The sequence below is a fragment of the Pleurodeles waltl genome, chromosome 10 (genome assembly GCF_031143425.1).
Source record: "Pleurodeles waltl isolate 20211129_DDA chromosome 10, aPleWal1.hap1.20221129, whole genome shotgun sequence".
Taxonomy (NCBI): Eukaryota; Metazoa; Chordata; class Amphibia; order Caudata; family Salamandridae; genus Pleurodeles; species Pleurodeles waltl.
In genome coordinates this window covers 194,667,929-194,682,028 of record NC_090449.1, presented here as the reverse complement: position 1 = coordinate 194,682,028, position 14,100 = coordinate 194,667,929, and positions in this window count along the sequence as shown.

Below are 14,100 nucleotides of genomic sequence, written 5' to 3'. Positions count from 1 at the left end.
ACCCCCTTGAACTGTAGACAGCCGCGATCACCTAGACGGCCGCGGGCTTGGATTCGGCTGTAATGCAGCACTATATCAGGGGATGCACACACACTTGTCAACAACGCCTCGCCCCTACTGACAGCACACCAAACCCCCAAGCGCACACATGTCAAGCAGTACCTACAGGCCACCACGCCCAATCAATAGACACTAGCGCCATGGTGTACCGCACCACCCCCCCTCCCCCCTCACTTTTCCTCCTCTCCCCTCCCCCTCCTCGCGCAGCGATCGGAGCCCCACTTTAAGCGTTATTGGAGCTTCTCCACAAAAGAACGCCCTAAACATCTGCATCAGCAAAACCCAAAAATATTGACCAGATTGTGCAGACCTGGAAGTGTACGAAAGTTCTTAGTTGTTTGTTAACTTTAATCTGTGAGAGCCTAACGATTCACTGTAACCAACAACATCCTGTTCTTGATAACATTTGTCTGCAGTGTAATGTATGGCTCTCTTGAAAACTCAATAAAAACATGTTAACAAAAAAAAAAAAGGATACGCTCCTTCTGAATGGATTTACTTCTTTGTGTCAGCCAGCTATAACCTCCCCAATGGGGAGAGCACTTGGCGGCCTTCTAGTTCTTGTATCCTTACATCTCCCTCTATTGAACATGTCCTTAATCTGGTCTTCCCCTCATTTTATGGTTGTTTTAGTATCTATTAGTGGACAGAAAGATATTTTGATTTAACATTTTTACAATAATATCCCCCGGGTCTCCTTATGGGATGCCTGGAGGAGGTAGCAGACTTCATTGATTCATCAAATGTTTTACAGGATAGTGATCTAATTATACTATGGGTGGGCGACTTCAACACTCCTTTGTGTAGCAAGGAACCTATGGAACTGTGTGCCTTCCCTGATGAGGGCAGAGAGTCATCAATCCATTTCACTCACACTGATGAAGGAGATGCCCTAAACTATTTTAGATGTAAGTTTGATTTGGTACACGTTACGGAGAAACTGGCTGCTGATGCCTGTAATATACCAACCTTCACAGGGAAACCGAAGGGGAGCATCATTGATTATATACTTATTGGCTCCTCTGATTATCATCTAATACAAGAATTTAAGATCACGCCTCACTGCGTCAGTGACCATAATCCCCTCAGCATTCATTTGGATTTAAATATTAATCAGGTTCCTAAGAATAAAAGTTTGAGAGCTAGTACTGTTTACAATTCAAATTGCGGATTACGCTTAAAATGGGACAAAACAAATCCTAAATTATTTAATCAGGAAATTGTAAGAACTAGGTTTGACTCTATTACTATGTGTCTGTCTCAGCAGTTAGATCATGAATGTAGAGTCCATGAATTTGAACTTTTAAGTACTGATATCTCGCGAGCCTTGGTGGCGGACAGGCCCTTGAAGGGGCCAGTGGTCCATAGATGGTTTGATTCTGTGTGCTCTTCTGCTCATAAAAAACTTAAAGATGCTCTTAAAGCAGTTCCCCCCTCCCGCCAACTAGTTAAACTAGCTAGAGCCGATTATAAGGCTGCTCTTGAAAAAAGGAAATCAGAAATTAGGTCTAAGGCTTGGGATGAACTTCTGGCTGCCTCTGAGCTGAAGGACACTTCTAAATTATGGAAGGTGATAAATCACCCTTACTTTTCAGATAACAACACTAAGGCCGATGATTGTCTTATTGCAGAGGTTGTTCGGGTGACACATTTTAGGAAAGTATTTTGCCCAGTAAACGATGATAATGAGAACCTGTATATAGAGGATAACCTTACTGCATACTCTATTTCATACTCTAATATCAAGGCCCTAGATATTACCTTTGATCTCTATGAGGTCTTAAGTGCCATTAATCGGCTAAGGCAGGGAAAGGCTCCTGTCCCTGACGGGGTCCCTGCTGATCTTTTTAAATCTGAAATTGATTTCTGGGGTCCTTTAGTTACAAATGTGTTGAATAGTGCAGTAAATAGTAATGTACCTATTTCATGGAAATCGACTATTATTGTTCCCATCTTCAAAAAAGGAAACAGACAAGATCCTTCCTGTTATAGACCAATTTCTCTCATTGATTCAACGGCAAAGATTTTAGGAAGTGTGATCTTATCCCGTTTAGAAGATCGGGTGAGTGAGGCCCAGATTTGATCCCCAATTCAATTTGGTTTTAGACCTGGTCTAGGCACAATTGAGGAAGTTTTAAATCTGCATCTGATACTTAGTAAATACGTGACAGCCAAAAAGGAGTCTATTCATATGGCATTTATTGATTTAACTAGTGCTTTTGATATGGTCAATAGGTCGAAGTTATGGCAAATTCTGGGAGCTCTAGGTTGTGATACGTCCCTTTTGGAGCTTATTAAACGCCTACACACAGATTTAACGGGTTCAGTCCAGACTGGTTTATATGGTCAGAGAACTTCTCCTATTCCGTCAACAAGGGGCGTAAGACATGGATGTATCCTAGCGCCTTTTCTTTTCTTGATATATATAAATGGGCTTTATGACTCGCTGGTAAAACATGGAAAGGATGTACCAAAGATGGGCCAGAGGCCGCTCCCAGTTTTATTATATGCTGATGATGCTGTTTTAATTGCTCGTACCGCAAATGGTTTACAGGGACTCTTGGACCTATTTTACAAATTTATGTTGGACCTTGATCTGAAAGTAAACTACCCTAATACTTTTGTTATGACATGCGTCCCACGTAATACAAAGTCTAAACAATTTATTAAGGGAGGACATATTTTAAATAAGGTGCAACATTTTTGTTATTTAGGTATGTATATGAGTTCCTCTTTGTCCTGGAAGTCTCACATTCATTTCAAGTTCCAACAGTTGACAAGGAATAATGAAGCGATTTTTCGCTTTGCTAGTAAATTAGGTCACAGACCCCTTGTACAGATGAAAACACTTTATAACTCCAAGGGTGCTGCAGCAGTCTTATACGGGGCAGGAATTTGGGGGCTATAACAAAATACCCTCCCTCCAAAGTGCTGAAAATAAATTCCTGCGTAGATTACTGACTTTTCCAAAGTGTATAGCAAACATCATCAGTGATGAGGAAATTGGTCAACGTTTTTTGGAGGACAGGGTTTCTATTGCTCCTTTACTGCTCTGGATTAGATGCTGGCTGAACCCTGCGACAAAACTTGTTCAAGACTGCATTTCTGATTGCTTACAGTTGGACAACTCAAATAGGATTCCCTGGCTTGTGTTCCTGCGAAACTCCTTTGAGAAGCTAGGGCTCAGGTACATGTTTGAAGAACCCCAACTGTTAACCACAAACTCTAGGTCTGTCTTGAAGTCAACTTATTTTGAGCACATATCAGAGTTGAGATTTTATAGCTCCCTGAAATTGAAAACTTTTGACCCCTATATCCGGATTATAACTGTCCCATGTCTTGAACCTTACTTGATCTGGTTTTCAAGTTCTAAAATAACCTCTCTTTTAACATTTTTTAGATTTAATTTGATTCATTTTAAGGTAGCCTTTCCCAAACCATGTTTTTGGAAAAAGGATTTACCACCCTGCCCCTGTGATTCCAAATCAAAGCAGAGTACCTCACATTTTGTTCTCTTTTGTTCTTTATATGCTGCTCCTAGAAAGGTCTTTATTTTACCCATTTTATGCCATCTTAGACCTATCCATTATAAGGAAGCTCTATTATATTTTCAGAGACTGACAGATATTCAAACTTGTCACCACATACTAAATTTTGTTACAGTTTCTTTAAGTATCAGGAAAAGATCTATTCCATTTTAATCTCTATATGTTTGTGAGAGATTTTTGTATAATATTACAAGATAGTTTATATTCTGAGATAACAGCTGTAAATCTTGTGTTTCTGAGATTCTTAATTATGTTCAGTATACTTATTTGTCATATGTTAAGGGGGTTTTAGATCGGATGTTTACATGGTGTTTTTAGAAATTGTTTTTACAGTTTTTAATTGTGTTTTATACTATTTATAGATTCGTAATATGTGTCTTTTTATGGACTTTTATGGCAACTGCCGAATAAAGGTCTTTGACTGACTGACTGAGGGTAAAAAGGCAGCAAAACAAAATGCTTTGAACATGCCAAAACTACTTTTCCAACCAAACTGTTTAAAAACCAAACCATTCATACACATAGCATTCACAACCATACTCTATTATACTTCAAATCAATCAGGGCACAACACATAAAAAGCTCCAATTACATAGACCAATTCTTTGGTATAAACTGTTTCCGCACAATTGTAGTTGATCAGATAAAGTGGCCATGTGTGTAGATGTGAGTATGGAATTTATCTTTTTGGCAAAATTGTATTGATTTCTTGGAATAAGTATAATGTTGTGGTTTGCTCTGTGCTGCCATTGCAGTACTTACTTTGTGTACTAGTGTTCATTTAATGTAGCAGGGCTGGTGGGTTATTTTGTATTCTGAGTAGCGTCCGAGGACACAGAAGCCTCAGTCGACAGAAAATGGGTATGCCCATGCAAAAAGAAGCACTTCCCTTCCCAGCATCCCCTTTATTGGTGGGAATGTCCCAAGAGGGGGTTATGTTTTAATGCCTTATTGGAGGAACAGAAAAATTCACAACATTGATCCTGCTATTAGTTACAGAGACACAAATATGACACATTTTTTTGCAGGGAGGCTGGATGAAGAATGCCAGTAGGAAACTAAACATACATTAACAGTAAATTAAATGTTTAAAAAATACAGTCAGCAAATTTTGCTTACTTATTAAAAGCGGATTAAAGCAGATTAAAATGGAATTTCCAAGTTACAAGACTTTTAACAAACATTGGGCCTGATTAGATCTTGATGGTGTTACTGCCAAACCACCACAGCAGTGGACCCAAGAAGACCATCAAGTTTGCTGATGGAGGTAAGATGTCATGGGACTCAATGGACAACGGACAATGGCAGTGGCTGTATAATACAGGTAAGTCACATACACACTGTACCTTTAGCACATGTGCCCCCATGCATCACACAGGACCCAGCACACCACATACACTTCATTATCCATTGCCATTCCACTACACCACAACATGTACATCTCGCAAACACATATTGCCATAAATCCATGACACAACATACACACATTATTGATGCTGCACCACACACCTCACAACAACAACAACATAAACAACTACACACTCATCTACACAAACACAGTGAACCAACATCACAACTACACACATCATGACAACGACTGCCACACAACAACATTCACCTGAATGTTACATGTAGCAACACAATACAAACCATAACATACACAATGTCAATGCAATTAGCAACTGGCACCCTTACTGGCACAACCACACCACCCACACCAGCTCCTTCCACATCATCCAGCCAACTGCATCTCTCACACATAAAAATCAAAGCACGGCATGACAGGTACAATTTCCATTGCAATGTGCACACATGGACAAAGTTGGCAGGTGTGATTGTACTGTCATTATCTTGCGAGCCTTCATTTGCCAATGAATACTGACACCAAAATGACAGGTGTGTATGTGTATGTGCGAGATGTGTTGTGTGCTAGTGAGTCCCCATCTGTGTCTGCCTCACTCATGTCCCTGGCAGAAGCATGTCACAGTAATCTGAAAGCATTACTGTGACATGTATATGTCTGCAGTGGTCCCAAGCTCATATGTAGTGACCCACCCAAGGCACACAGCCAATGTGGGTTCCCTACCTTCATGGCCAGAGAAGGGGGTTTGTGTTTTCTTCGTGATCCAGTAGCAACAGAAACAGAGGTGTTGTCCAGTTGTATCCACCTGGACATGGAAGTTTAATCAGGGAAAAGTGTTAGTTTTCACCCCTCCCAATCCGCCAACTCAGAATTGGAGGTCAGACCACTACATTTTGCTGTGGTGGTGAGGCACATCCAAATCTGCATGGTGGTAAGTGTGGCTGGAGTCCTGCCATCAGCCACTCTTTCCTATGGTGCCATGGTGGTGGATAGGAATTCTTGGTAGAGTCGGCAGGACTCAGGCGAGTTATCGTCTATGGGACTGCCAACATCGAAATCTGGCGGGCATCTGCCAAGCCATTGGATGGAGCTTTTGTCAAAAAAGTGCAGTGGGACCTGTTACCGCCAACATCTAAATCAGGCTCTTTGTCACTTTAGCTATTTTGGAGCTTAGATACATCTTAATATGTTGAAAATGACGCAATTTCTGAAAAGTAAAACAAAAAATTATCTTTCTGATTATGTTAATTTGTTGTTTTTGTAAAATAAGCTCTTAAGCTTTTAAGTGAGGATGACTATAAAGGCATAACATAATTCTTGGAATGTCACTGCCCATGACATCAGTGTGAATTTCATATGATAATTAGTCCCTCCACTATTTTCCATATGAATTGTGCCACATGGATCGTATTATACTGGTTTGGATGTGAAAATGATTTGGAGCTGACACCTCATTATCTCTTTTCTTCATTTAAAATTCCATATGACTGTACAACAGAACTTATTCACCATGTTTCTTTATTTCTACAAATCATATTCCACAAGCACGATTGGTAAAGAGATTTGTACTGTGCTTTTGAGGAAATCAATGATGTATTTAAAGTTTCTTCTTATATCCCATGGGGATCAGATGTCAACAATGCTGTTTGTACAAATTAAATTATCTAGATGTGCAATGTTGCCAGGAGTACCTGACATGCTTAGGTTACTCCATTCTGACAGAGCAAAAGTAACAAGAGATAAAAAATATAAAAAGATTGACCAGCAGAAAAGGCAGAAACTAAGAAATGTATTTAGGTGTAATGTTATGGCAGCAAAGAAAATTTGAAAAAGTGGAGTCTAGGAGGTCCTTTCTCTTCAATCAATGGTAGTACATTTCACCTGCCATCACTGGTCCTTCTCATGCAACTCCAGAGTACCTGAATGCACGGCAACCACCACCAGTCCAACCAAACCAACCATGACTGCCCCAAAACTACTCCACTGCCTCCTGCTCAATGCACAATCACACTGCAAGCACTTCACCGAGATCTAGGACACCAAACCTCCCTCACCGCCAACATATTCTTCATCATTGAGACCTGAGTCAATCTTCTCCTGCTCCCGCTCCTGATGGCTAGAATATAGCACACCAGAAACAGGGAGGCAAAATCACCATCATCAACAAAGAAACTATCTAGTGTGCCACCACAACAGATGACACTACCTCGATCATGGAGCACTACAACTCCCAACTCCAAACCGATGGTATAACCATTGCCTCCAGGACCACACCCCAGTTTCTGTAGCACTATCACTGACTTCATAACCATGCTTGCCATTGACTTCAAATATTTCATCTTCCTCGGGGACCTCAATTTCCACGTCAACAACCTCAATGACACCAATACCGCCAACCTCCTCAAAAGCATGAACAACATCGGCCTCACCCAACTAGTTTCAAACCCCACAAACAATGCAGGACACACGCTTGACCTCATCTTCAATGCCAGAGAGAGCCAAGTACAGCCATGTCACTGAGCTCACCTCAACAGACTACATCATCATCCACTTCACCATCACAAGATCCCTCAGCATCACCACCAAGACACCGAGCACCTCTCACCATAGCTGGAACAAAGTGTCAGAGAACAATTGATCTGACGCACTCAACATCTCCCACCCTGACACTGCAAACAACTGAGAACAGGCTGTCAAGATCTTGTCCACCTGGATCACCAATTGCACAACAGAGTCACCCCTGTGAAGCCCTCCAAACCTAAGAGGTCCACCAAACAGGCCAGTTGGTACACAACGAAACCGGGGAACTCAAAATGCAACTACAAGCAACTGGAAAGGAAATGGTGCACCAACAAAGTTCCAACAGACTGAGCCACCTTGAAAAAGAATCTGCTGGACAACTCTGTGAGAAAACAGGGCTGATTGCAGAGCCCCCCTAACTTTTTGCCCCCATTTTCCACTTTTTGCTGGTGTTTTACTGACTCTGATGGTGCCCTGGGTACTGCTAATCCGTCCCAGGGCCTGTGCTCTGTGTAAAATGGATATGCAAATTAGGCTAATTATAATTGGCTAAGTTAACCTACCTATAAGTCCCTAGTATATGGTAGGGCATGTAGGTTTAGGGACCACAGCATAGGTAGTGCACCCATAGGTGCACTGCTGAGGCGCCCAGTGTCATTTTAAAGGCAGGCCTGCCTTGCTGGCTGCTTTTAAAATAAAGTTATATGCAAATTCGACTTTGGAATTAAAAGTAGTTCCAACGTCTTAAACTACCTTATTTTTACATATACGTCACCCCTAAGGTGTGCCCTATGTGCCCCTGGTGCTGGGTGCCATGTAACTATAAGCAGGGACCTTAACAAAATAGTTTTATAAGCCCTGGTGAGGTAAAAACTGCCAAATTCGTTTTTCCCTCATGGTAGTAAATGGCCTTCATAGGCTAAAATGGGGAGACTTTATTTTAATTTTTAAAGTCTCCCTAAATGATGCATACCAAGAGTTTGGTATCAAATTAATTGTTGTATTAAATCCCACAAATTCGAGTTGTTGGATTTAATATAACTTGTTCAGGGAAAGAGTTTTAAACTTTACCTAAAAAGTTGCCAATTTCAGCCCTGCATTGTTTTTTCTGCTGTGCTCTGATTGGCCAGCCTGTAGCAGCTTGGGCAAGCTGCCTTGATGAGGTGTGAAGTGGCCTGGCTTCAAACAAAGGAATGTGCCTATGGGAAGGAATCTCCCCTCAGCAGATGGTGAGGCAGGAAGGGGGAGGGCTGCCAAACTGGTCTTCAAAGGCAGAGAAGGACATTTGGAGCAACCAGCAACACCCCCACATCCTGCAACCCCAGACAACTAGGTGCCCCCTTGATTAGATTAGGAGAGGGCAGGAGAGGGGTGTGTTTATGATTTTTAGCCACACCAGTGGGTGGGCTCAGCCAGATGTAACCTCCAAAAATCAGATTCAGCCATGATGGATTTTTAGAGAATGTTGCCTCCTGGGATTGATTTTTGCCACACTTCCCAGGAAGTGGTCATCGCAGGGGGAAGGACCCTGCACCTGATTGGAGAACCAGGACCCCCCTGCTTTTCACCCAGGAGCAAGGATAAAACTGGCAGACCTGCACCCACACCTCAGTTTCCTACCACATCCAACAAGGAAGAACAACAGAAGAAGAAGGACTGCCCTGCTGGACCCCTGGCCTGCACTTGGAACCTGCACTCAGAAGGACTGCACCAGCTGCACACTTGGGCTTCACCACAAGAAGGACTTTGCCTGGCTTCAACTGGTTCAAGGAGGGACTCCCTGTTTGCTACAGGTGAAAAATTGCTATCCAGAGTCCCCTGGACCAACTCCTGAAGAAAGCGACCAGCTGACCACTGTCCAGTGGCCAAAAAGGAGTTTGCGCCAGGTGCATTCTGGGAGTTGTAGTCCGCAACCCCCAAGGACCATCTCAGAACTTCTGGACCCTTGGGGTGAGCTGTGGACCCCAAAAGAAGCTTAAAAGGACATCTGGGAGAAGCCCCAGAAGATTGGAGAAGTTTGGACAACTTTTGTAAAAAAAAGCTCCATAGAGGGACCGACCCGCCGCGGCAACTCCAGCCGGCTTGCCTCAACCGCGACCCAGCCTGATTTGCTGGTTCGTCCCGGTAAAGAAAATCTCCGAAAAAGAGACTAAGTCCGAAGGTAAAAAGTTGACCGGGACCTCCCAGCCAGCGTATCCGAGAAGGGCTCCATGGACGTCGGATCAAGATCCAAGTTTACCCCGGTCGAAGGATTTTCACCTCGAAAAAACGACTACGTCCGAAGGTAAAAATCTCCACCGAGGATTCCAGCATCGCGTATCCGGAGAAGGGCTCCAGGAGGTCGGATTGGACTGGCAGGTTCGTCCCGCTGAAGAAAATCTTAGAAAAAAAGACTAAGGGGCATATTTATACTCTGTTTGCACCGAATTAGCGTAATTTTTTTTAACTCAAATTCTGTGCAAAACTAACTCCATATTTATACTTACCAAATTTTTGGAGTTAAAGTCACTTTCTGGAAGTGGAGACCTACCTTGCCTTAATGAGATGCAAGGTAGGTGTTCCCGTGCAAAAAATGACTCTATGGCCTTAACGCCACGTTTAGGGGCATATTTATACTCTGAGGCATATTTATACTGTGTTTGCACCGAATTAGTGTCATTTTTTTTACTCTAATTCGGTGCAAAACTAACTCCATATTTATACTTTGGTGCTATACGCGTCTAGCACCAAGGCCCTGATTTATACTTTTTTTGCGCCACATAAGCGTCATTTTTTTATGCAAAAGTGGCACAAACTTACAAATATTGGCCCTTATTTATACTTTTTTCTGCAAAAATGCACTAACTCAGTTTTGCACCAAAACGTTTAGCACCGGCTTGCACCATTTCAGTTTACCAGCCGGGCACCATATTTATGGAATGATGCAAGCCGGTGCAAAGGGTAGGCTAGCAGTATAGAAGAAGAGGGTTTAGCACCAAAAAATGACTTTAGGCAGGATAGAGTAAAAAAAAATGACTGATCAGATTAGCATCATCATCTTTAGAAAAGGCAGGAGTCAAGCCCACCACTCCAATGGCCAGCACAGAGGACGAGGGTCCCCTGGGCATGGCCATTGCACCCAGTGCCATGTATGGGGCCCATTTCAGGGCTCCATATGGCACTTTCAAAAATAAAATGCAATCTTACCTGTACTTACCTGGGTTGGGGTCCCCCATCCTCCTCAGTCCCTCTGGTGTGGGTGCCCCTGGGGACTGGTTCCACCATGAAAATAGGCCAACAGGTCCCTTAAGACCTGCCCTGACCCAGGCTTTAATAAATGGGGCAAAGCAAGCTTTGCCCCCTTTTTTGACCCCTCCTCCCTCCCTTGCACCATTTTTGCATGGGAGTATAAATATGGAGTTAAGGCCATAGAGTCATTTTTTGCACGGGAACGCCTACCTTGCATCTCATTAGGGCAAGGTAGGCTTCCACTTCCAAAAAATGACTTTAACTTCATAAATTTGGCGCTAAACGGGTCTAGCACCAAAGTATAAATATGGAGTTCGTTTTGCACCCAATTAGAGTAAAAACAAAATGACGCTAATTCAGTGCAGAGTATGAATATGCCCCTTAGCATCTGAAAATGACGCTAATCTGGTTAGAGTCATTTATTTTGACTCTAACCTGCCTAACATTCTTTTTTTTAAGCTAGCCTACCCTTTGCACTGGCTTGCACCATTCCATAAATATGGTGCCCAGCTGGTGCTAAACAATGGTGCAAGCCGGTGCAAAACGTTTTGGTGCAAAACTGCATTAGTGCAGTTTTGCACCAAAAAGTATAAATAAGGCCCTCAGTGTGAAGGTAACATTTTAACCGAGGCCTCCCGCGGCCTGTAGCCAAGCAGGGCTCCATCGCGGTCGGCCTGAAACTTTGACTTTGCCCCGGTCCAGGTGCAACCAGATGACCCGATTGGCGCTTTTTATTTCTAGGCGCTAAAAAAATTAATAATTCTTTAAAAATTCATATCTCCGGTTCTCCTTATCTGATTTTATTTGTTTTGGTGTCATTTTAAAGATAAAAATATACTCTATTTTTATAAATTAGTTTTGGATTTTTAAACTGTTTCCTGTGTTTTATTTAATTACTGTTTTGTGATATTTGAATGCTTTACACTCTGTCTCCTAAGTTAAGCCTTGACGCTCGTTGCCAATCTACCAAGGGTTGAGCTGGGTTTAATTTACTGAGACCTAACTGGACCTTAGTGGAGGTTAGTGGCCTATTGCTAAGTGTAGGTACCTACCTGCCATTACCAATAACCCATTTTCCAACAACCTCCCAATCCTGATTCCGCACCAACCAAAGTAAAAAACCATCCTGGTCCTGCCACAGACGACAACAGAACCCTCCTTGACTGGGGAGAAACAGCAGCCCTGATCCTCCCCAGCCTCCCAGCAGCATTAAACACTGTATCACATCATACCCTTATCAATAGGCTTCATCACATCTGGATCCAAGGAGACACCCTCAAATAAATTGTCTTGTTCCTCACCAGAAAACCCAGAGAATCTACTTACCACTATTCACATCAGAACCCAAGAGCATCATCTGTTGCATCCCTCAAGACACATCCCTCAGCCCCACACTGCTCAACACCTCCATGATCCCTCTTGGCTAACATCTTCAGAAACCAAGGACTAGTCATCATATCCTACTCAGACAAAAGTCAGCTCATCTTATTGCTATCAGAAGATCCCTCCACCACAAAGGCCACCTTCCACAGGTACATGATGAGCTTTGCTGATTGGGTGAACATGAACAGCCTAAAACACAACACCAAAAAAACAGAAGTGCTGGTCTTTGGGAAAAACACCTCCCCATGGAGCAACTCTTGGTAGCCCTTCAAACTAGGACCCTTACCCACACCGACAGACGCATAACCTTGGCATCACCCTAGACAGCAAACTCACCATAAAAAGCCAGATCAATGCAGTCTCTTTTGCATGCTTCCTCACTCTTTGCATTCTCCAGAAAATCTTTTGATGGCTCCCCATCAACACCAAAAGAACCATCACTCAAGCCCTAGTCACCATCCAGCTGGACTATGGAAACGCACTCTACATAGGAATCACCACTCACCTCCTAAAGAGAGTGCAGACTATACAGAACTCTGTGGCCAGACTCATCCTCAACCTCCACAAATGGACCCAGATCTCCACACACCTCCAGAAGCTCCACTGGCTCCCCATTCTGAAGAGATGACAATTCAAGATGCTGATCCACACCTACATAGCTCTTCATATTTAATTTAATTATATATGTGCACATTTATTCCTTATCAGTAATTCTCTTTGCAAAGGGTTTTAGACTGTTGTTTATTTTGAAAGTGTTAGACAGATTCTTAAGAAGGCAAGTCTGGATTCAAGACTGCCTGCAAAAAAGGCTACACTACTACAGGGATTTTATCATAAATAATGTATATAAACTAATCAAAAATGGTCTCCACAAAAACAGAAACAACCAGTTTTTTCATAAATATTAGAAAGTATGCTGTGATTTCTTTGCTACCGTTGTTATTGATTTTCAAGTGCATCTGTTTTAATTCAATTTATTTGGTAGGCTTTCTAGGGATAAGTCACTGGGCTAGAAGTCATTCTATTATTTATCAGTAGCATGAAATGTATTTAAGTCACTCATTTACTTTTTGTAGTATATTAACGATGAAAAAAGCACCCATTATGATTTAATAAACATATGTATGATACATGTTAGTCATTCTATATTGCTTTGATTTTAGGGCATTTTGATTTTTTTTACTCTGTTTGACAAAGAGGAAATAGTTTATAAATGTTTATGTTTCACGATTTTATTTGGCAACTCTTTTATACCACATTGGAATATCAGTGTATGACAAATTTAGGGCACAGTGCATGATTTCTTGATAGTGCATGCTTCTTGTGACACGAGCTGCAGTATGGTCTCTATCTAGATAGCTGAGATTATAAAGAACACTTTTTTTTTAATGAAGTACATGTAATTAATTTATGCTCTTATGACATAGGTCCTGAGTTAGAGTTAGGCAGATGGGGTTACTCCATCACAAACATGACGGATGTCCCGTCCACCTATTACGATTCCATAATATCATATTGGAATCGTAATATGGTGGACGGGATATCAATCACATTTGTGAGAGAGTAACCTGTCCAGAATCTCTAAATCATACCCTTAGGGCCTGGTTCAGAGTTTGGCGGAGGGGGTTACTCCGTCACAAACGTGAGGACCATCCCTTCCACGGTATTACAATTCCATTATGGCCTATGACACTTGTAGTATGGTGGACGGGATATCTGTCATGTTTGTAACAGATTCACCTCTCCGCCAAACTCTAAGGGCCTTATTATGAGTTTCAGAGTCCCTCCACAGGACTGCCAAACTCATGGGGATGATGTCCTGCTTTGGCCTTGATGTCCCCCCCGAGAGTACTACAATGTTCCAGCCAGGCTGACTGGTGGGAACAATGTAGTATTTGGTTCCCGCTGGGTAGCTACAGTGCTATGATACCAGTCTCATATCCCTCAAAGGAGTCGAGGCCAATAATGTAGCATTCCAGCACCTTTGGAATTCTGATC